Source organism: Struthio camelus, chromosome 3 (assembly GCF_040807025.1).
Source record: "Struthio camelus isolate bStrCam1 chromosome 3, bStrCam1.hap1, whole genome shotgun sequence".
Lineage (NCBI taxonomy): Eukaryota > Metazoa > Chordata > Aves > Struthioniformes > Struthionidae > Struthio > Struthio camelus.
Window position 1 is genome coordinate 62,220,366 of NC_090944.1, and position 21,741 is coordinate 62,242,106.

Below are 21,741 nucleotides of genomic sequence, written 5' to 3' on the forward strand. Positions count from 1 at the left end.
CACCTACCTTTCTCGCAGCACCACTTTTGTCGGGAGTCCAGGAAGGGGGCAGGTGGGCTCTGCTCCAGGCCCTGCTGCAGACTGGGGCTAGCCTTGGGGTTAGGGTTAGGGTTAGGGTTAGGGTTAGGAGAAAGAGAAACCCCAGGGCCCCATCGACAGTGGGGCTGCAAAGGACATGTGCATGCATGTGCGGGGCTGCACCTATCTTTCTGGCAGCACCACTTTTCTCTGGAGTCCAGGAAGGGGGCCGTTGGGCTCTGCTCCACAACCTGCCGCAGACTGGGGCTAGCCACAGGGTTAGGGTTAGGGTTAGGGTTAGGGTTAGGGTTAGGGTTAGGGTTAGGGTTAGGCTTAGGGTTAGGGGAGAGAGAAACCCCAGGGCCCCATCGACAGTGGGGCTGCAAAGAACATGTGCATGCATGTGCGGGGCTGCACCTACCTTTCTCGCAGCACCACTTTTGTCGGGAGTCCAGGAAGGGGGCAGGTCCGCTCTGATCCAGGCCCTAGCACAGACTGGGGCTAGCCTCAGGGTTAGGGTTAGGGTTAGGGTTAGGGTTCGGGTTAGGGTTCGGGTTAGGAGAGAGAGAAAGCCTAGGGCCCCATCGACAGTGGGGCTGCAAAGCACATGTGCATGCATGTGCGGGGCTGCACCTACCTTTCTCGCAGCACCACTTTTGTCGAGAGTCCAGGAAGGGGGCAGGTCCGCTCTGCTCCAGGCCCTAGCACAGACTGGGGCTAGCCTCAGGGTTAGGGTTCGGGTTAGGGTTCGGGTTAGGGTTCGGGTTAGGAGAGAGAGAAAGCCTAGGGCCCCATCGACAGTGGGGCTGCAAAGCACATGTGCATGCATGTGCGGGGCTGCACCTACCTTTCTCGCAGCACCACTTTTGTCGGGAGTCCAGGAAGGGGGCAGGTGGGCTCTGATCCACAACCTGCCGCAGACTGGGGCTAGCCTCAGGGTTAGGGTTAGGGTTAGGGTTAGGGTTAGGAGAGAGAGAAAGCCCAGGGCCCCATCGACAGTGGGGCTGCAAAGCACATGTGCATGCATGTGCGGGGCTGCACCTACCTTTCTCGCAGCACCACTTTTGTCGGGAGTCCAGGAAGGGGGCCGTTGGGCTCTGCTCCAGGCCCTGCCGCAGACTGGGGCTAGCCTCAGGGTTAGGGTTAGGGTTAGGGTTAGGGTTAGGGTTAGGGTTAGGGTTAGGAGAGAGAGAAAGCCCAGTGCCCCATCGACAGTGGGGCTGCAAAGCACATGTGCATGCATGTGCGGGGCTGCACCTACCTTTCTCGCAGCACCACTTTTGTTGGGAGTCCAGGAAGGGGGCAGGTGGGCTCTGCTCCAGGCCCTGCTGCAGACTGGGGCTAGCCTTGGGGTTAGGGTTAGGGTTAGGGTTAGGGTTAGGGTTCGGGTTAGGAGAGAGAGAAAGCCTAGGGCCCCATCGACAGTGGGGCTGCAAAGCACATGTGCATGCATGTGCGGGGCTGCACCTACCTTTCTCGCAGCACCACTTTTGTCGGGAGTCCAGGAAGGGGGCCGGTGGGCTCTGCTCCACGCCCTAGCACAGACTGGGGCTAGCCTCATGGTTAGGGTTCGGGTGAGGGTTAGGGTTAGGGTTAGGGTTAGGGTTAGGAGAGAGAGAAACCCCAGGGCCCCATCGACAGTGGGGCTGCAAAGAACATGTGCATGCATGTGCGGGGCTGCACCTACCTTTCTCGCAGCACCACTTTTGTCGAGAGTCCAGGAAGGGGGCAGGTCCGCTCTGATCCAGGCCCTAGCACAGACTGGGGCTAGCCTCAGGGTTAGGGTTAGGTTTAGGGTTAGGGTTAGGGTTAGGGTTCGGGTTAGGAGAGAGAGAAAGCCTAGGGCCCCATCGACAGTGGGGCTGCAAAGCACATGTGCATGCATGTGCGGGGCTGCACCTACCTTTCTCGCAGCACCACTTTTGTCGGGAGTCCAGGAAGGGGGCAGGTGGGCTCTGCTCCACGCCCTAGCACAGACTGGGGCTAGCCTCAGCGTTAGGGTTAGGGTTAGGGTTAGGGTTAGGAGAGAGAGAAAGCCCAGGGACCCATCGACAGTGGGGCTGCAAAGCACATGTGCATGCATGTGCGGGGCTGCACCTACCTTTCTCGCAGCACCACTTTTGTCGGGAGTCCAGGAAGGGGGCAGCTGGGCTCTGCTCCAGGCCCTAGCACAGACTGGGGCTAGCCTCAGGGTTAGGGTTAGGGTTAGGGTTAGGGTTAGGAGAGAGAGAAAGCCCAGGGCCCCATCGACAGTGGGGCTGCAAAGCACATGTGCATGCATGTGCGGGGCTGCACCTACCTTTCTCGCAGCACCACTTTTGTCGGGAGTCCAGGAAGGGGGCCGGTGGGCTCTGCTCCAGGCCCTAGCACAGACTGGGGCTAGCCTCAGGGTTAGGGTTAGGGTTAGGGTTAGGGTTAGGGTTAGGAGAGAGAGAAACCCCAGGGCCCCATCGACAGTGGGGCTGCAAAGCACATGTGCATGCATGTGCGGGGCTGCACCTACCTTTCTCGCAGCACCACTTTTGTCTGGAGTCCAGGAAGGGTCAGCTCTGGCCTGCTACAGGCCCTAGCAAAGACTGGGGCTAGCCTCAGGGTTAGGGTTAGGGTTAGGGTTGGGGTTAGGGTTAGGAGAGAGAGAAAGCCTAGGGCCCCATCGACAGTGGGGCTGCAAAGCACATGTGCATGCATGTGCGGGGCTGCACCTACCTTTATCACAGCACCACTTTTGTCGGGAGTCCAGGAAGCGGGCAGCTGGGCTCTGCTCCACGCCCTGCCGCAGACTGGGGCTAGCCTCAGGGTTAGGGTTAGGGTTAGGGTTAGGGTTTGAAGAGAGAGAAAGCCCAGGGCCCCATCGACAGTGGGGCTGCAAAGCACATGTGCATGCATGTGCGGGGCTGCACCTACCTTTCTCGCAGCACCACTTTTGTCGGGAGTCCAGGAAGGGGGCAGCTCTGGTCTGCTCCAAACCCTGCCGCAGACTGGGGCTAGCCTCAGGGTTAGGGTTAGGGTCAGGGTTAGGGTTAGGAGAGAGAGAAAGCCTAGGGCCCCATCGACAGTGGGGCTGCAAAGCACATGTGCATGCATGTGCGGGGCTGCACCTACCTTTCTCGCAGCACCACTTTTGTCGGCAGTCCAGGAAGGGGGCAGGTCAGCTCTGCTCCACAACCTGCCGCAGACTGGGGCTAGCCTCAGGGTTAGGGTTAGGGTTAGGGTTAGGGTTAGGGTTCGGGTTAGGAGAGAGAGAAAGCCTAGGGCCCCATCGACAGTGGGGCTGCAAAGCACATGTGCATGCATGTGCGGGGCTGCACCTACCTTTCTTGCAGCACCACTTTTGTCGGGAGTCCAGGAAGGGGGCAGGTGGGCTCTGCTCCAGGCCCTGCTGCAGACTGGGGCTAGCCTTGGGGTTAGGGTTAGGGTTAGGGTTAGGAGAAAGAGAAAGCCCAGGGCCCCATCGACAGTGGGGCTGCAAAGGACATGTGCATGCATGTGCGGGGCTTCACCTACCTTTCTGGCAGCACCACTTTTGTCTGGAGTCCAGGAAGGGGGCAGCTGGGCTCTGGTCCAGGCCGTGCCGCAGACTGGGGCAAGCCACAGGGTTAGGGTTAGGGTTAGGGTTAGGGTTAGGGTTAGGGTTAGGGTTAGGGTTAGGGTTAGGGTTAGGGTTAGGGTTAGGAGAGAGAGAAACCCCAGGGCCCCATCGACAGTGGGGCTGCAAAGCACATGTGCATGCATGTGCGGGGCTGCACCTACCTTTCTCGCAGCACCACTTTTGTCTGGAGTCCAGGAAGGGTCAGCTCTGGCCTGCTACAGGCCCTAGCAAAGACTGGGGCTAGCCTTAGGGTTAGGGTTAGGGTTAGGGTTAGGGTTAGGGTTAGGGTTAGGGTTAGGGTTAGGAGAGAGAGAAAGCCTAGGGCCCCATCAACAGTGGGGCTGCAAAGCACATGTGCATGCATGTGCGGGGCTGCACCTACCTTTCTTGCAGCCCCACTTTTCTCTGGAGTCCAGGAAGGGGGCAGGTGGGCTCTGCTCCAGGCGCTGCCGCAGACTGGGGCTAGCCTCAGGGTTAGGGTTAGGGTTAGGGTTAGGGTTAGGAGAGAGAGAAAGCCCAGGGCCCCATCGACAGTGGGGCTGCAAAGCACATGTGCATGCATGTGCGGGGCTGCACCTACCTTTCTCGCAGCACCACTTTTGTCGGGAGTCCAGGAAGGGGGCCGTTGGGCTCTGCTCCACGCCCTAGCACAGACTGGGGCTAGCCTCAGGGTTAGGGTTCGGGTGAGGGTTAGGGTTAGGAGAGGGAGAAAGCCTAGGGCCCCATCAACAGTGGGGCTGCAAAGCACATGTGCATGCATGTGCGGGGCTGCACCTACCTTTCTCGCAGCACCACTTTTGTCTGGAGTCCAGGAAGGGGGAAGGTCAGCTCTGCTCCACAACCTGCCGCAGACTGGGGCTAGCCTCAGGGTTAGGGTTAGGGTTAGGGTTAGGGTTAGGGTTCGGGTTAGGAGAGAGAGAAAGCCCAGGGCCCCATCGACAGTGGGGCTGCAAAGCACATGTGCATGCATGTGCGGGGCTGCACCTACCTTTCTCGCAGCACCACTTTTGTCGGGAGTCCAGGAAGGGGGCCGGTGGGCTCTGCTCCACGCCCTAGCACAGACTGGGGCTAGCCTCAGGGTTAGGGTTAGGGTTAGGGTTAGGGTTAGGGTTAGGAGAGAGAGAAAGCCTAGGGCCCCATCGACAGTGGGGCTGCAAAGAACATGTGCATGCATGTGCGGGGCTGCACCTACCTTTCTCGCAGCACCACTTTTGTCTGGAGTCCAGGAAGGGTCAGCTCTGGCCTGCTCCAGGACCTAGCAAAGACTGGGGCTAGCCTTAGGGTTAGGGTTAGGGTTAGGGTTAGGGTTAGGGTTAGGGTTAGGAGAGAGAGAAAGCCCAGGGCCCCATCAACAGTGGGGCTGCAAAGCACATGTGCATGCATGTGCGGGGCTGCACCTACCTTTCTCGCAGCACCACTTTTGTCTGGAGTCCAGGAAGGGGGCCGTTGGGCTCTGCTCCAGGCCCTGCCGCAGACTGGGGCTAGCCACAGGGTTAGGGTTAGGGTTAGGGTTAGGGTTAGGAGAGGGAGAAAGCCTAGGGCCCCATCGACAGTGGGGCTGCAAAGAACATGTGCATGCATGTGCGGGGCTGCACCTACCTTTCTCGCAGCACCACTTTTGTCTGGAGTCCAGGAAGGGTCAGCTCTGGCCTGCTCCAGGACCTAGCAAAGACTGGGGCTAGCCTTAGGGTTAGGGTTAGGGTTAGGGTTAGGGTTAGGGTTAGGGTTAGGGTTAGGAGAGAGAGAAAGCCCAGGGCCCCATCAACAGTGGGGCTGCAAAGCACATGTGCATGCATGTGCGGGGCTGCACCTACCTTTCTCGCAGCACCACTTTTGTCTGGAGTCCAGGAAGGGGGCCGTTGGGCTCTGCTCCAGGCCCTGCCGCAGACTGGGGCTAGCCTCAGGGTTAGGGTTCGGGTGAGGGTTAGGGTTAGGAGAGGGAGAAAGCCTAGGGCCCCATCGACAGTGGGGCTGCAAAGCACATGTGCATGCATGTGCGGGGCTGCACCTACTTTTCTCGCAGCACCACTTTTCTCTGGAGTCCAGGAAGGGGGCAGGTCAGCTCTGCTCCACAACCTGCCGCAGACTGGGGCTAGCCTCAGGGTTAGGGTTAGGGTTAGGGTTAGGGTTAGGGTTAGGGTTAGGGTTAGGGTTAGGGTTAGGGTTAGGAGAGAGAGAAAGCCTAGGGCCCCATCGACAGTGGGGCTGCAAAGCACATGTGCATGCATGTGCGGGGCTGCACCTACCTTTCTCGCAGCACCACTTTTGTCGGGAGTCCAGGAAGGGACAGCTCTGGCCTGCTACAGGCCCTAGCAAAGACTGGGGCTAGCCTTAGGGTTAGGGTTAGGGTTAGGGTTAGGGTTAGGGTTAGGGTTAGGAGAGAGAGAAAGCCTAGGGCCCCATCGACAGTGGGGCTGCAAAGCACATGTGCATGCATGTGCGGGGCTGCACCTACCTTTCTCGCAGCACCACTTTTGTCGGGAGTCCAGGAAGGGGGCCGTTGGGCTCTGCTCCAGGCCCTAGCACAGACTGGGGCGAGCCTCAGGGTTAGGGTTCGGGTGAGGGTTAGGGTTAGGAGAGAGAGAAACCCCAGGGCCCCATCGACAGTGGGGCTGCAAAGCACATGTGCATGCATGTGCGGGGCTGCACCTACCTTTCTCGCAGCACCACTTTTGTCGGCAGTCCAGGAAGGGGGCAGGTCAGCTCTGCTCCACAACCTTCCGCAGACTGGGGCTAGCCTCAGGGTTAGGGTTAGGGTTAGGGTTAGGGTTAGGGTTGGGGTTAGGAGAGAGAGAAAGCCTAGGGCCCCATCGACAGTGGGGCTGCAAAGCACATGTGCATGCATGTGCGGGGCTGCACCTACCTTTCTCGCAGCACCACTTTTGTCGGGAGTCCAGGAAGGGGGCAGGTGGGCTCTGCTCCAGGCCCTGCTGCAGACTGGGGCTAGCCTTGGGGTTAGGGTTAGGGTTAGGGTTAGGGTTAGGGGTAGGGTTAGGAGAGAGAGAAACCCCAGGGCCCCATCGACAGTGGGGCTGCAAAGAACATGTGCATGCATGTGCGGGGCTGCACCTACCTTTCTCGCAGCACCACTTTTGTCTGGAGTCCAGGAAGGGTCAGCTCTGGCCTGCTACAGGCCCTAGCAAAGACTGGGGCTAGCCTTAGGGTTAGGGTTAGGGTTAGGGTTAGGGTTAGGGTTAGGGTTCGGGTTAGGAGAGAGAGAAAGCCTAGGGCCCCATCGACAGTGGGGCTGCAAAGCACATGTGCATGCATGTGCGGGGCTGCACCTACCTTTCTCGCAGCACCACTTTTGTCGGCAGTCCAGGAAGGGGGCAGGTCATCTCTGCTCCACAACCTTCCGCAGACTGGGGCTAGCCTCAGGGTTAGGGTTAGGGTTAGGGTTAGGGTTAGGGTTCGGGTTAGGAGAGAGAGAAAGCCTAGGGCCCCATCGACAGTGGGGCTGCAAAGCACATGTGCATGCATGTGCGGGGCTGCACCTACCTTTCTCGCAGCACCACTTTTGTCGGGAGTCCAGGAAGGGGGCAGGTGGGCTCTCCTCCAGGCCCTGCTGCAGACTGGGGCTAGCCTTGGGGTTAGGGTTCGGGTTAGGGTTAGGGTTAGGAGAAAGAGAAAGCCCAGGGCCCCATCGACAGTGGGGCTGCAAAGCACATGTGCATGCATGTGCGGGGCTGCACCTACCTTTCTGGCAGCACCACTTTTGTCGGGAGTCCAGGAAGGGGGCCGTTGGGCTCTGATCCAGGCCCTGCCGCAGACTGGGGCTAGCCTCAGGGTTAGGGTTAGGGTTAGGGTTAGGGTTAGGGTTCGGGTTAGGGTTAGGAGAGAGAGAAAGCCCAGTGCCCCATCGACAGTGGGGCTGCAAAGCACATGTGCATGCATGTGCGGGGCTGCACCTACCTTTCTCGCAGCACCACTTTTGTCGGGAGTCCAGGAAGGGGGCCGGTGGGCTCTGCTCCAGGCCCTGCTGCAGACTGGGGCTAGCCTTGGGGTTAGGGTTAGGGTTAGGGTTAGGGTTAGGGTTCGGGTTAGGAGAGAGAGAAAGCCTAGGGTCCCATCGACAGTGGGGCTGCAAAGCACATGTGCATGCATGTGCGGGGCTGCACCTACCTTTCTCGCAGCACCACTTTTGTCGGGAGTCCAGGAAGGGGGCCGGTGGGCTCTGCTCCACGCCCTAGCACAGACTGGGGCTAGCCTCAGGGTTAGGGTTAGGGTTAGGGTTAGGGTTAGGGTTAGGAGAGAGAGAAAGCCTAGGGCCCCATCGACAGTGGGGCTGCAAAGCACATGTGCATGCATGTGCGGGGCTGCACCTACCTTTCTCGCAGCACCACTTTTGTCGGGAGTCCAGGAAGGGGGCCGTTGGGCTCTGCTCCAGGCCCTAGCACAGACTGGGGCGAGCCTCAGGGTTAGGGTTCGGGTGAGGCTTAGGGTTAGGAGAGAGAGAAACCCCAGGGCCCCATCGACAGTGGGGCTGCAAAGCACATGTGCATGCATGTGCGGGGCTGCACCTACCTTTCTCGCAGCACCACTTTTGTCGGCAGTCCAGGAAGGGGGCAGGTCAGCTCTGCTCCACAACCTTCCGCAGACTGGGGCTAGCCTCAGGGTTAGGGTTAGGGTTCGGGTTAGGGTTAGGGTTCGGGTTAGGAGAGAGAGAAAGCCTAGGGCCCCATCGACAGTGGGGCTGCAAAGCACATGTGCATGCATGTGCGGGGCTGCACCTACCTTTCTCGCAGCACCACTTTTGTTGGGAGTCCAGGAAGGGGGCAGGTGGGCTCTGCTCCAGGCCCTGCTGCAGACTGGGGCTAGCCTTGGGGTTAGGGTTAGGGTTAGGGTTAGGGTTAGGGGTAGGGTTAGGAGAGAGAGAAACCCCAGGGCCCCATCGACAGTGGGGCTGCAAAGAACATGTGCATGCATGTGCGGGGCTGCACCTACCTTTCTCGCAGCACCACTTTTGTCTGGAGTCCAGGAAGGGTCAGCTCTGGCCTGCTACAGGCCCTAGCAAAGACTGGGGCTAGCCTTAGGGTTAGGGTTAGGGTTAGGGTTAGGGTTAGGGTTAGGGTTAGGGTTAGGGTTAGGGTTAGGAGAGAGAGAAAGCCTAGGGCCCCATCGACAGTGGGGCTGCAAAGCACATGTGCATGCATGTGCGGGGCTGCACCTACCTTTCTCGCAGCACCACTTTTGTCGGGAGTCCAGGAAGGGGGCCGTTGGGCTCTGCTCCAGGCCCTAGCACAGACTGGGGCTAGCCTCAGGGTTAGGGTTCGGGTGAGGGTTAGGGTTAGGAGAGAGAGAAAGCCTAGGGCCCCATCGACAGTGGGGCTGCAAAGCACATGTGCATGCATGTGCGGGGCTGCACCTACCTTTCTCGCAGCACCACTTTTGTCGGCAGTCCAGGAAGGGGGCAGGTGGGCTCTGCTCCAGGCCCTGCTGCAGACTGGGGCTAGCCTTGGGGTTAGGGTTCGGGTTAGGGTTAGGGTTAGGAGAAAGAGAAAGCCCAGGGCCCCATCGACAGTGGGGCTGCAAAGCACATGTGCATGCATGTGCGGGGCTGCACCTACCTTTCTCGCAGCACCACTTTTGTCGGGAGTCCAGGAAGGGGGCCGGTGGGCTCTGCTCCACGCCCTAGCACAGACTGGGGCTAGCCTCAGGGTTAGGGTTAGGGTTAGGGTTAGGGTTAGGGTTAGGAGAGAGAGAAAGCCTAGGGCCCCATCGACAGTGGGGCTGCAAAGCACATGTGCATGCATGTGCGGGGCTGCACCTACCTTTCTCGCAGCACCACTTTTGTCGGGAGTCCAGGAAGGGGGCCGGTGGGCTCTGCTCCACGCCCTAGCACAGACTGGGGCTAGCCTCAGGGTTAGGGTTCGGGTGAGGGTTAGGGTTAGGGTTAGGGTTAGGGTTAGGAGAGAGAGAAACCCCAGGGCCCCATCGACAGTGGGGCTGCAAAGCACATGTGCATGCATGTGCGGGGCTGCACCTACCTTTCTCGCAGCACCACTTTTGTCGGGAGTCCAGGAAGGGGGCAGGTGGGCTCTGATCCACAACCTGCCGCAGACTGGGGCTAGCCTCAGGGTTAGGGTTAGGGTTAGGGTTAGGAGAGAGAGAAAGCCCAGGGCCCCATCGACAGTGGGGCTGCAAAGCACATGTGCATGCATGTGCGGGGCTGCACCTACCTTTCTCGCAGCACCACTTTTGTCGGGAGTCCAGGAAGGGGGCCGGTGGGCTCTGCTCCAGGCCCTAGCACAGACTGGGGCTAGCCTCAGGGTTAGGGTTAGGGTTAGGGTTAGGGTTCGGGTTAGGAGAGAGAGAAAGCCTAGGGCCCCATCGACAGTGGGGCTGCAAAGCACATGTGCATGCATGTGCGGGGCTGCACCTACCTTTCTCGCAGCACCACTTTTGTCGGGAGTCCAGGAAGGGGGCCGGTGGGCTCTGCTCCAGGCCCTGCTGCAGACTGGGGCTAGCCTCAGGGTTAGGGTTAGGGTTAGGGTTAGGGTTAGGGTTAGGGTTAGGGTTAGGGTTAGGAGAGAGAGAAAGCCTAGGGCCCCATCGACAGTGGGGCTGCAAAGCACATGTGCATGCATGTGCGGGGCTGCACCTACCTTTCTGGCAGCACCACTTTTGTCTGGAGTCCAGGAAGGGGGCAGCTGGTCTCTGCTCCAGGCCCTGCCGCAGACTGGGGCTAGCCACAGGGTTAGGGTTAGGGTTAGGGTTAGGGTTAGGGTTAGGGTTAGAGTTAGGGTTAGGGTTAGGGTTAGGGTTAGGGTTAGGAGAGAGAGAAACCCCAGGGCCCCATCGACAGTGGGGCTGCAAAGCACATGTGCATGCATGTGCGGGGCTGCACCTACCTTTCTCGCAGCACCACTTTTGTCTGGAGTCCAGGAAGGGTCAGCTCTGGCCTGCTACAGGCCCTAGCAAAGACTGGGGCTAGCCTTAGGGTTAGGGTTAGGGTTAGGGTTAGGGTTAGGGTTAGGGTTAGGAGAGAGAGAAAGCCTAGGGCCCCATCGACAGTGGGGCTGCAAAGCACATGTGCATGCATGTGCGGGGCTGCACCTACCTTTATCACAGCACCACTTTTGTCGGGAGTCCAGGAAGGGGGCAGGTGGGCTCTGCTCCACGCCCTGCCGCAGACTGGGGCTAGCCTCAGGGTTAGGGTTAGGGTTAGGGTTAGGAGAGAGAGAAAGCCCAGGGCCCCATCGACAGTGGGGCTGCAAAGCACATGTGCATGCATGTGCGGGGCTGCACCTACCTTTCTCGCAGCACCACTTTTGTCGGCAGTCCAGGAAGGGGGCAGCTCTGGTCTGCTCCAAACCCTGCCGCAGACTGGGGCTAGCCTCAGGGTTAGGGTTCGGGTTCGGGTTAGGGTTAGGAGATGGAGAAAGCCTAGGGCCCCATCGACAGTGGGGCTGCAAAGCACATGTGCATGCATGTGCGGGGCTGCACCTACCTTTCTGGCAGCACCACTTTTGTCTGGAGTCCAGGAAGGGGGAAGGTCAGCTCTGCTCCACAACCTGCCGCAGACTGGGGCTAGCCTCAGGGTTAGGGTTAGGGTTAGGGTTAGGGTTAGGGTTCGGGTTAGGAGAGAGAGAAAGCCTAGGGCCCCATCGACAGTGGGGCTGCAAAGCACATGTGCATGCATGTGCGGGGCTGCACCTACCTTTCTCGCAGCACCACTTTTGTCGGCAGTCCAGGAAGGGGGCAGCTGGGCTCTGCTCCAGGCCCTGCCGCAGACTGGGGCTAGCCACAGGGTTAGGGTTAGGGTTAGGGTTAGGGTTAGGGTTAGGGTTAGGGTTAGGAGAGAGAGAAACCCCAGGGCCCAATCGACAGTGGGGCTGCAAAGCACATGTGCATGCATGTGCGGGGCTGCACCTACCTTTCTCGCAGCACCACTTTTGTCTGGAGTCCAGGAAGGGTCAGCTCTGGCCTGCTACAGGCCCTAGCAAACACTGGGGCTAGCCTTAGGGTTAGGGTTAGGGTTAGGGTTAGGGTTAGGGTTAGGGTTAGGGTTAGGAGAGAGAGAAAGCCTAGGGCCCCATCGACAGTGGGGCTGCAAAGCACATGTGCATGCATGTGCGGGGCTGCACCTACCTTTCTCGCAGCACCACTTTTGTCGGGAGTCCAGGAAGGGGGCCGGTGGGCTCTGCTCCACGCCCTAGCACAGACTGGGGCTAGCCTCAGGGTTAGGGTTCGGGTGAGGGTTAGGGTTAGGAGAGGGAGAAAGCCTAGGGCCCCATCGACAGTGGGGCTGCAAAGCACATGTGCATGCATGTGCGGGGCTGCACCTACCTTTCTCGCAGCACCACTTTTGTCGGCAGTCCAGGAAGGGGGCAGCTCTGGTCTGCTCCACAACCTGCCGCAGACTGGGGCTAGCCTCAGGGTTAGGGTTAGGGTTAGGGTTAGGGTTAGGGTTAGGGTTAGGGTTAGGGTTAGGGTTAGGAGAGAGAGAAAGCCTAGGGCCCCATCGACAGTGGGGCTGCAAAGCACATGTGCATGCATGTGCGGGGCTGCACCTACCTTTCTCGCAGCACCACTTTTGTCGGGAGTCCAGGAAGGGGGCAGGTGGGCTCTGCTCCAGGCCCTGCTGCAGACTGGGGCTAGCCTTGGGGTTAGGGTTAGGGTTAGGGTTAGGGTTAGGAGAAAGAGAAACCCCAGGGCCCCATCAACAGTGGGGCTGCAAAGCACATGTGCATGCATGTGCGGGGCTGCACCTACCTTTCTCGCAGCACCACTTTTGTCTGGAGTCCAGGAAGGGGGCCGTTGGGCTCTGCTCCAGGCCCTGCCGCAGACTGGGGCTAGCCACAGGGTTAGGGTTAGGGTTAGGGTTAGGGTTAGGGTTAGGGTTAGGGTTAGGAGAGAGAGAAACCCCAGGGCCCCATCGACAGTGGGGCTGCAAAGAACATGTGCATGCATGTGCGGGGCTGCACCTACCTTTCTCGCAGCACCACTTTTGTCTGGAGTCCAGGAAGGGTCAGCTCTGGCCTGCTACAGGCCCTAGCAAAGACTGGGGCTAGCCTTAGGGTTAGGGTTAGGGTTAGGGTTAGGGTTAGGGTTAGGGTTAGGAGAGAGAGAAAGCCTAGGGCCCCATCGACAGTGGGGCTGCAAAGCACATGTGCATGCATGTGCGGGGCTGCACCTACCTTTCTCGCAGCACCACTTTTGTCGGGAGTCCAGGAAGGGGGCCGTTGGACTCTGCTCCAGGCCCTAGCACAGACTGGGGCGAGCCTCAGGGTTAGGGTTCGGGTGAGGGTTAGGGTTAGGAGAGAGAGAAACCCCAGGGCCCCATCGACAGTGGGGCTGCAAAGCACATGTGCATGCATGTGCGGGGCTGCACCTACCTTTCTCGCAGCACCACTTTTGTTGGCAGTCCAGGAAGGGGGCCGGTGGGCTCTGCTCCACGCCCTAGCACAGACTGGGGCTAGCCTCAGGGTTAGGGTTCGGGTGAGGGTTAGGGTTAGGGTTAGGGTTAGGGTTAGGAGAGAGAGAAACCCCAGGGCCCCATCGACAGTGGGGCTGCAAAGCACATGTGCATGCATGTGCGGGGCTGCACCTACCTTTCTCGCAGCACCACTTTTGTCGGGAGTCCAGGAAGGGGGCAGGTCCGCTCTGATCCAGGCCCTAGCACAGACTGGGGCTAGCCTCAGGGTTAGGGTTAGGGTTAGGGTTAGGGTTCGGGTTAGGGTTCGGGTTAGGAGAGAGAGAAAGCCTAGGGCCCCATCGACAGTGGGGCTGCAAAGCACATGTGCATGCATGTGCGGGGCTGCACCTACCTTTCTCGCAGCACCACTTTTGTCGGGAGTCCAGGAAGGGGGCAGGTGGGCTCTGATCCACAACCTGCCGCAGACTGGGGCTAGCCTCAGGGTTAGGGTTAGGGTTAGGGTTAGGGTTAGGGTTAGGAGAGAGAGAAAGCCCAGGGCCCCATCGACAGTGGGGCTGCAAAGCACATGTGCATGCATGTGCGGGGCTGCACCTACCTTTCTCGCAGCACCACTTTTGTCGGGAGTCCAGGAAGGGGGCCGTTGGGCTCTGATGCTGGCCCTGCCGCAGACTGGGGCTAGCCTCAGGGTTAGGGTTCGGGTTAGGGTTAGGGTTAGGAGAGAGAGAAAGCCTAGGGCCCCATCGACAGTGGGGCTGCAAAGCACATGTGCATGCATGTGCAGGGCTGCACCTACCTTTCTCGCAGCACCACTTTTGTCGGCAGTCCAGGAAGGGGGCAGGTCAGCTCTGCTCCACAACCTGCCGCAGACTGGGGCTAGCCTCAGGGTTAGGGTTAGGGTTAGGGTTAGGGTTAGGAGAGAGAGAAAGCCTAGGGCCCCATCGACAGTGGGGCTGCAAAGCACATGTGCATGCATGTGCGGGGCTGCACCTACCTTTCTCGCAGCACCACTTTTGTCGGGAGTCCAGGAAGGGGGCAGGTGGGCTCTGCTCCAGGCCCTGCTGCAGACTGGGGCTAGCCTTGGGGTTAGGGTTAGGGTTAGGGTTAGGGTTAGGGTTCGGGTTAGGAGAGAGAGAAAGCCTAGGGTCCCATCGACAGTGGGGCTGCAAAGCACATGTGCATGCATGTGCGGGGCTGCACCTACCTTTCTCGCAGCACCACTTTTGTCGGGAGTCCAGGAAGGGGGCCGGTGGGCTCTGCTCCAGGCCCTGCCGCAGACTGGGGCTAGCCTCAGGGTTAGGGTTAGGGTTAGGGTTAGGGTTAGGGTTAGGAGAGAGAGAAAGCCCAGGGCCCCATCGACAGTGGGGCTGCAAAGCACATGTGCATGCATGTGCGGGGCTGCACCTACCTTTCTCGCAGCACCACTTTTGTCGGGAGTCCAGGAAGGGGGCAGCTGGTCTCTGCTCCAGGCCCTAGCACAGACTGGGGCTAGCCTCAGGGTTAGGGTTAGGGTTAGGGTTAGGGTTAGGGTTAGGGTTAGGGTTAGGGTTAGGGTTAGGGTTAGGGTTAGGAGAGAGAGAAACCCCAGGGCCCCATCGACAGTGGGGCTGCAAAGCACATGTGCATGCATGTGCGGGGCTGCACCTACCTTTCTCGCAGCACCACTTTTGTCTGGAGTCCAGGAAGGGTCAGCTCTGGCCTGCTACAGGCCCTAGCAAAGACTGGGGCTAGCCTTAGGGTTAGGGTTAGGGTTAGGGTTAGGGTTAGGGTTAGGAGAGAGAGAAAGCCTAGGGCCCCATCGACAGTGGGGCTGCAAAGCACATGTGCATGCATGTGCGGGGCTGCACCTACCTTTATCACAGCACCACTTTTGTCGGGAGTCCAGGAAGGGGGCAGGTGGGCTCTGCTCCACGCCCTGCCGCAGACTGGGGCTAGCCTCAGGGTTAGGGTTAGGGTTAGGGTTAGGAGAGAGAGAAAGCCCAGGGCCCCATCGACAGTGGGGCTGCAAAGCACATGTGCATGCATGTGCGGGGCTGCACCTACCTTTCTCGCAGCACCACTTTTGTCGGCAGTCCAGGAAGGGGGCAGCTCTGGTCTGCTCCAAACCCGGCCGCAGACTGGGGCTAGCCTCAGGGTTAGGGTTAGGGTTAGGGTTAGGGTTAGGAGAGGGAGAAAGCCTAGGGCCCCATCGACAGTGGGGCTGCAAAGCACATGTGCATGCATGTGCGGGGCTGCACCTACCTTTCTCGCAGCACCACTTTTGTCGGCAGTCCAGGAAGGGGGCAGCTCTGGTCTGCTCCAAACCCTGCCGCAGACTGGGGCTAGCCTCAGGGTTAGGGTTCGGGTGAGGGTTAGGGTTAGGAGAGAGAGAAAGCCTAGGGCCCCATCGACAGTGGGGCTGCAAAGCACATGTGCATGCATGTGCGGGGCTGCACCTACCTTTCTCGCAGCACCACTTTTGTCGGCAGTCCAGGAAGGGGGCAGGTCAGCTCTGCTCCACAACCTGCCGCAGACTGGGGCTAGCCTCAGGGTTAGGGTTAGGGTTAGGGTTAGGGTTAGGGTTCGGGTTAGGAGAGAGAGAAAGCCTAGGGCCCCATCGACAGTGGGGCTGCAAAGCACATGTGCATGCATGTGCGGGGCTGCACCTACCTTTCTCGCAGCACCACTTTTGTCGGCAGTCCAGGAAGGGGGCAGGTGGGCTCTGCTCCAGGCCCTGCTGCAGACTGGGGCTAGCCTTGGGGTTAGGGTTAGGGTTAGGGTTAGGGTTAGGGTTCGGGTTAGGAGAGAGAGAAAGCCTAGGGTCCCATCGACAGTGGGGCTGCAAAGCACATGTGCATGCATGTGCGGGGCTGCACCTACCTTTCTCGCAGCACCACTTTTGTCGGGAGTCCAGGAAGGGGGCCGGTGGGCTCTGCTCCACGCCCTAGCACAGACTGGGGCTAGCCTCAGGGTTAGGGTTCGGGTGAGGGTTAGGGTTAGGGTTAGGGTTAGGGTTAGGAGAGAGAGAAAGCCTAGGGCCCCATCGACAGTGGGGCTGCAAAGCACATGTGCATGCATGTGCGGGGCTGCACCTACCTTTCTCGCAGCACCACTTTTGTCGGGAGTCCAGGAAGGGGGCAGGTGGGCTCTGATCCACAACCTGCCGCAGACTGGGGCTAGCCTCAGGGTTAGGGTTAGGGTTAGGGTTAGGGTTAGGAGAGAGAGAAAGCCCAGGGCCCCATCGACAGTGGGGCTGCAAAGCACATGTGCATGCATGTGCGGGGCTGCACCTACCTTTCTCGCAGCACCACTTTTGTCGGCAGTCCAGGAAGGGGGCAGCTGGTCTCTGCTCCAGGCCCTAGCACAGACTGGGGCTAGCCTCAGGGTTAGGGTTAGGGTTAGGGTTAGGGTTAGGAGAGAGAGAAAGCCCGGAGCCCCATCGACAGTGGGGCTGCAAAGCACATGTGCATGCATGTGCGGGGCTGCACCTACCTTTCTCGCAGCACCACTTTTGTCGGGAGTCCAGGAAGGGGGCCGGTGGGCTCTGCTCCACGCCCTAGCACAGACTGGGGCTAGCCTCAGGGTTAGGGTTAGGGTTAGGGTTAGGGTTCGGGTTAGGAGAGAGAGAAAGCCTAGGGCCCCATCGACAGTGGGGCTGCAAAGCACATGTGCATGCATGTGCGGGGCTGCACCTACCTTTCTCGCAGCACCACTTTTGTCGGGAGTCCAGGAAGGGGGCCGGTGGGCTCTGCTCCACGCCCTAGCACAAACTGGGGCTAGCCTCAGGGTTAGGGTTAGGGTTAGGGTTAGGGTTAGGGTTAGGGTTAGGGTTTGGGTTAGGAGAGAGAGAAAGCCTAGGGCCCCATCGACAGTGGGGCTGCAAAGCACATGTGCATGCATGTGCGGGGCTGCACCTACCTTTCTGGAAGCACCACTTTTGTCTGGAGTCCAGGAAGGGGGCAGCTGGGCTCTGCTCCAGGCCCTGCCGCAGACTGGGGCTAGCCACAGGGTTAGGGTTAGGGTTAGGGTTAGGGTTAGGGTTAGGAGAGAGAGAAACCCCAGGGCCCCATCGACAGTGGGGCTGCAAAGCACATGTGCATGCATGTGCGGGGCTGCACCTACCTTTCTCGCAGCACCACTTTTGTCTGGAGTCCAGGAAGGGTCAGCTCTGGCCTGCTACAGGCCCTAGCAAAGACTGGGGCTAGCCTTAGGGTTAGGGTTAGGGTTAGGGTTAGGGTTAGGGTTAGGAGAGAGAGAAAGCCTAGGGCCCCATCGACAGTGGGGCTGCAAAGCACATGTGCATGCATGTGCGGGGCTGCACCTACCTTTATCACAGCACCACTTTTGTCGGGAGTCCAGGAAGGGGGCAGGTGGTCTCTGCTCCACGCCCTGCCGCAGACTGGGGCTAGCCTCAGGGTTAGGGTTAGGGTTCGGGTTAGGAGAGAGAGAAAGCCCAGGGCCCCATCGACAGTGGGGCTGCAAAGCACATGTGCATGCATGTGCGGGGCTGCACCTACCTTTCTCGCAGCACCACTTTTGTCGGCAGTCCAGGAAGGGGGCAGCTCTGGTCTGCTCCAAACCCGGCCGCAGACTGGGGCTAGCCTCAGGGTTAGGGTTAGGGTTAGGGTTAGGGTTAGGAGAGGGAGAAAGCCTAGGGCCCCATCGACAGTGGGGCTGCAAAGCACATGTGCATGCATGTGCGGGGCTGCACCTACCTTTCTCGCAGCACCACTTTTGTCGGGAGTCCAGGAAGGGGGCAGGTGGGCTCTGCTCCTGACCCTGCCGCAGACTGGGGCTAGCCTCAGGGTTAGGGTTCGGGTTAGGGTTGGGGTTAGGGTTAGGAGAGAGAGAAAGCCTAGGGCCCCATCGACAGTGGGGCTGCAAAGCACATGTGCATGCATGTGCGGGGCTGCACCTACCTTTCTCGCAGCACCACTTTTGTCGGCAGTCCAGGAAGGGGGCAGGTCAGCTCTGCTCCACAACCTGCCGCAGACTGGGGCTAGCCTCAGGGTTAGGGTTAGGGTTAGGGTTCGGGTTAGGAGAGAGAGAAAGCCTAGGGCCCCATCGACAGTGGGGCTGCAAAGCACATGTGCATGCATGTGCGGGGCTGCACCTACCTTTCTTGCAGCACCACTTTTGTCGGGAGTCCAGGAAGGGGGCAGGTGGGCTCTGCTCCAGGCCCTGCTGCAGACTGGGGCTAGCCTTGGGGTTAGGGTTAGGGTTAGGGTTAGGAGAAAGAGAAACCCCAGGGCCCCATCGACAGTGGGGCTGCAAAGGACATGTGCATGCATGTGCGGGGCTTCACCTACCTTTCTGGCAGCACCACTTTTGTCTGGAGTCCAGGAAGGGGGCAGCTGGGCTCTGGTCCAGACCGTGCCGCAGACTGGGGCTAGCCACAGGGTTAGGGTTAGGGTTAGGGTTAGGGTTAGGGTTAGGGTTAGGGTTAGGGTTAGGGTTAGGGTTAGGAGAGAGAGAAAGCCCAGGGCCCCATCGACAGTGGGGCTGCAAAGAACATGTGCATGCATGTGCGGGGCTGCACCTACCTTTCTCGCAGCACCACTTTTGTCTGGAGTCCAGGAAGGGTCAGCTCTGGCCTGCTACAGGCCCTAGCAAACACTGGGGCTAGCCTTAGGGTTAGGGTTAGGGTTAGGGTTAGGGTTAGGGTTAGGGTTAGGGTTAGGGTTAGGGTTAGGGTTAGGGTTAGGAGAGAGAGAAAGCCCAGGGCCCCATCAACAGTGGGGCTGCAAAGCACATGTGCATGCATGTGCGGGGCTGCACCTACCTTTCTTGCAGCCCCACTTTTCTCTGGAGTCCAGGAAGGGGACAGGTGGGCTCTGCTCCAGGCGCTGCCGCAGACTGGGGCTAGCCTCAGGGTTAGGGTTAGGGTTAGGGTTCGGGTTAGGAGAGAGAGAAAGCCCAGGGCCCCATCGACAGTGGGGCTGCAAAGCACATGTGCATGCATGTGCGGGGCTGCACCTACCTTTCTCGCAGCACCACTTTTGTCGGCAGTCCAGGAAGGGGGCAGGTCAGCTCTGCTCCAGGCCCTGCCGCAGACTGGGGTTAGCCTCAGGGTTAGGGTTAGGGTTAGGGTTAGGGTTAGGGTTAGGGTTAGGGTTAGGGTTAGGGTTAGGAGAGGGAGAAAGCCTAGGGCCCCATCGACAGTGGGGCTGCAAAGCACATGTGCATGCATGTGCGGGGCTGCACCTACCTTTCTCGCAGCACCACTTTTGTCGGGAGTCCAGGAAGGGGGAGGTGGGCTCTGCTCCAGGCCCTGCTGCAGACTGGGGCTAGCCTTGGGGTTAGGGTTAGGGTTAGGAGAGAGAGAAAGCCTAGGGCCCCATCGACAGTGGGGCTGCATAGCACATGTGCATGCATGTGCGGGGCTGCACCTACCTTTCTCGCAGCACCACTTTTGTCTGGAGTCCAGGAAGGGGGCAGGTGGGCTTTGCTCCACAACGTGCTGCAGACTGGGGATAGCCTCAGGGTTAGGGTTAGGGTTAGGGTTAGGGTTAGGGTTAGGGTTCGGGTTAGGAGAGAGAGAAAGCCTAGGGCCCCATCGACAGTGGGGCTGCAAAGCACATGTGCATGCATGTGCGGGGCTGCACCTACCTTTCTCGCAGCACCACTTTTGTCGGGAGTCCAGGAAGGGGACCGGTGGGCTCTGCTCCAGGACCTAGCACAGACTGGGGCTAGCCTGAGGGTTAGGTTTAGGGTTACGGTTAGGGTTAGGGTTATGGTTTGCGGTAGGAGAGAGAGAAAGCCTAGGGCCCCATCGACAGTGGGGCTGCAAAGGACATGTGCATGCATGTGCGGGGCTTCACCTACCTTTCTGGCAGCACCACTTTTGTCGGGAGTCCAGGAAGGGGGCAGGTGGGCTCTGCTCCACAACCTGCCGCAGACTGGGGCTAGCCTCAGGGTTAGGGTTAGGGTTAGGGTTAGGGTTAGGGTTCGGTTTAGGAGAGAGAGAAAGCCTAGGGCCCCATCGACAGTGGGGCTGCAAAGCACATGTGCATGCATGTGCGGGGCTGCACCTACCTTTATCACAGCACCACTTTTGTCGGGAGTCCAGGAAGGGGGCCGGTGGGCTCTGCTCCAGGCCCTGCCGCAGACTGGGGTTAGCCTCAGGGTTAGGGTTAGGGTTAGGGTTAGGGTTAGGAGAGGGAGAAAGCCTAGGGCCCCATCGACAGTGGGGCTGCAAAGCACATGTGCATGCATGTGCGGGGCTGCACCTACCTTTCTCGCAGCACCACTTTTGTCGGCAGTCCAGGAAGGGGGCCGTTGGGCTCTGCTCCAGGCCCTGCTGCAGACTGGGGCTAGCCTTGGGGTTAGGGTTAGGGTTAGGGTTAGGGTTCGGGTTAGGAGAGAGAGAAAGCCTAGGGCCCCATCGACAGTGGGGCTGCAAAGCACATGTGCATGCATGTGCGGGGCTGCACCTACCTTTCTCGCAGCACCACTTTTGTCTGGAGTCCAGGAAGGGGGCAGCTGGGCTCTGCTCCAGGCCCTAGCACAGACTGGGGCTAGCCACAGGGTTAGGGTTAGGGTTAGGGTTAGGGTTAGGGTTAGGGTTAGGGTTAGGAGAGAGAGAAACCCCAGGGCCCCATCGACAGTGGGGCTGCAAAGCACATGTGCATGCATGTGCGGGGCTGCACCTACCTTTCTCGCAGCACCACTTTTGTCTGGAGTCCAGGAAGGGTCAGCTCTGGCCTGCTACAGGCCCTAGCAAAGACTGCGGCTAGCCTCAGGGTTAGGGTTAGGGTTAGGGTTAGGGTTAGGGTTAGGGTTAGGGTTAGGAGAGAGAGAAAGCCTAGGGCCCCATCGACAGTGGGGCTGCAAAGCACATGTGCATGCATGTGCGGGGCTGCACCTACCTTTCTCGCAGCACCACTTTTGTCGGCAGTCCAGGAAGGGGGCCGTTGGGCTCTGCTCCAGGCCCTAGCACAGACTGGGGCTAGCCTCAGGGTTAGTGTTCGGGTTAGGTTTAGGGTTAGGGTTAGGAGAGAGAGAAAGCCCAGGGCCCCATCGACAGTGGGGCTGCAAAGCACATGTGCATGCATGTGCGGGGCTGCACCTACCTTTCTCGCAGCACCACTTTTGTCGGGAGTCCAGGAAGGGGACTGGTGGGCTCTGCTCCAGGACCTAGCACAGACTGGGGCTAGCCTCAGGGTTAGGTTTAGGGTTACGGTTAGGGTTAGGGTTATGGGTTGGGGTAGGAGAGAGAGAAAGCCGAGGGCCCCATCAACAGTGGGGCTGCAAAGCACATGTGCATGCATGTGCGGGGCTGCACCTACCTTTCTCGCAGCACCACTTTTCTCTGGAGTCCAGGAAGGGGGCCGGTGGGCTCTGCTCCACGCCCTGCTGCAGACTGGGGCTAGCCTCAGCGTTAGGGTTAGGGTTAGGGTTAGGGTTAGAGTTAGGGTTAGGGTTAGGGTTGGGGTTAGGAGAGAGAGAAAGCCTAGGGCCCCAACGACAGTGGGGCTGCAAAGCACATGTGCATGCATGTGCGGGGCTGCACCTACCTTTCTCGCAGCACCACTTTTGTCTGGAGTCCAGGAAGGGGACTGGTGGGCTCTGCTCCAGGACCTAGCACAGACTGGGGCTAGCCTGAGGGTTAGGTTTAGGGTTACGGTTAGGGTTAGGGTTAGGGTTAGGGTTAGGAGAGGGAGAAATCCTAGGGCCCCATCGACAGTGGGGCTGCAAAGCACATGTGCATGCATGTGCGGGGCTGCACCTACCTTTCTCGCAGCACCACTTTTCTCTGGAGTCCAGGAAGGGGGCAGGT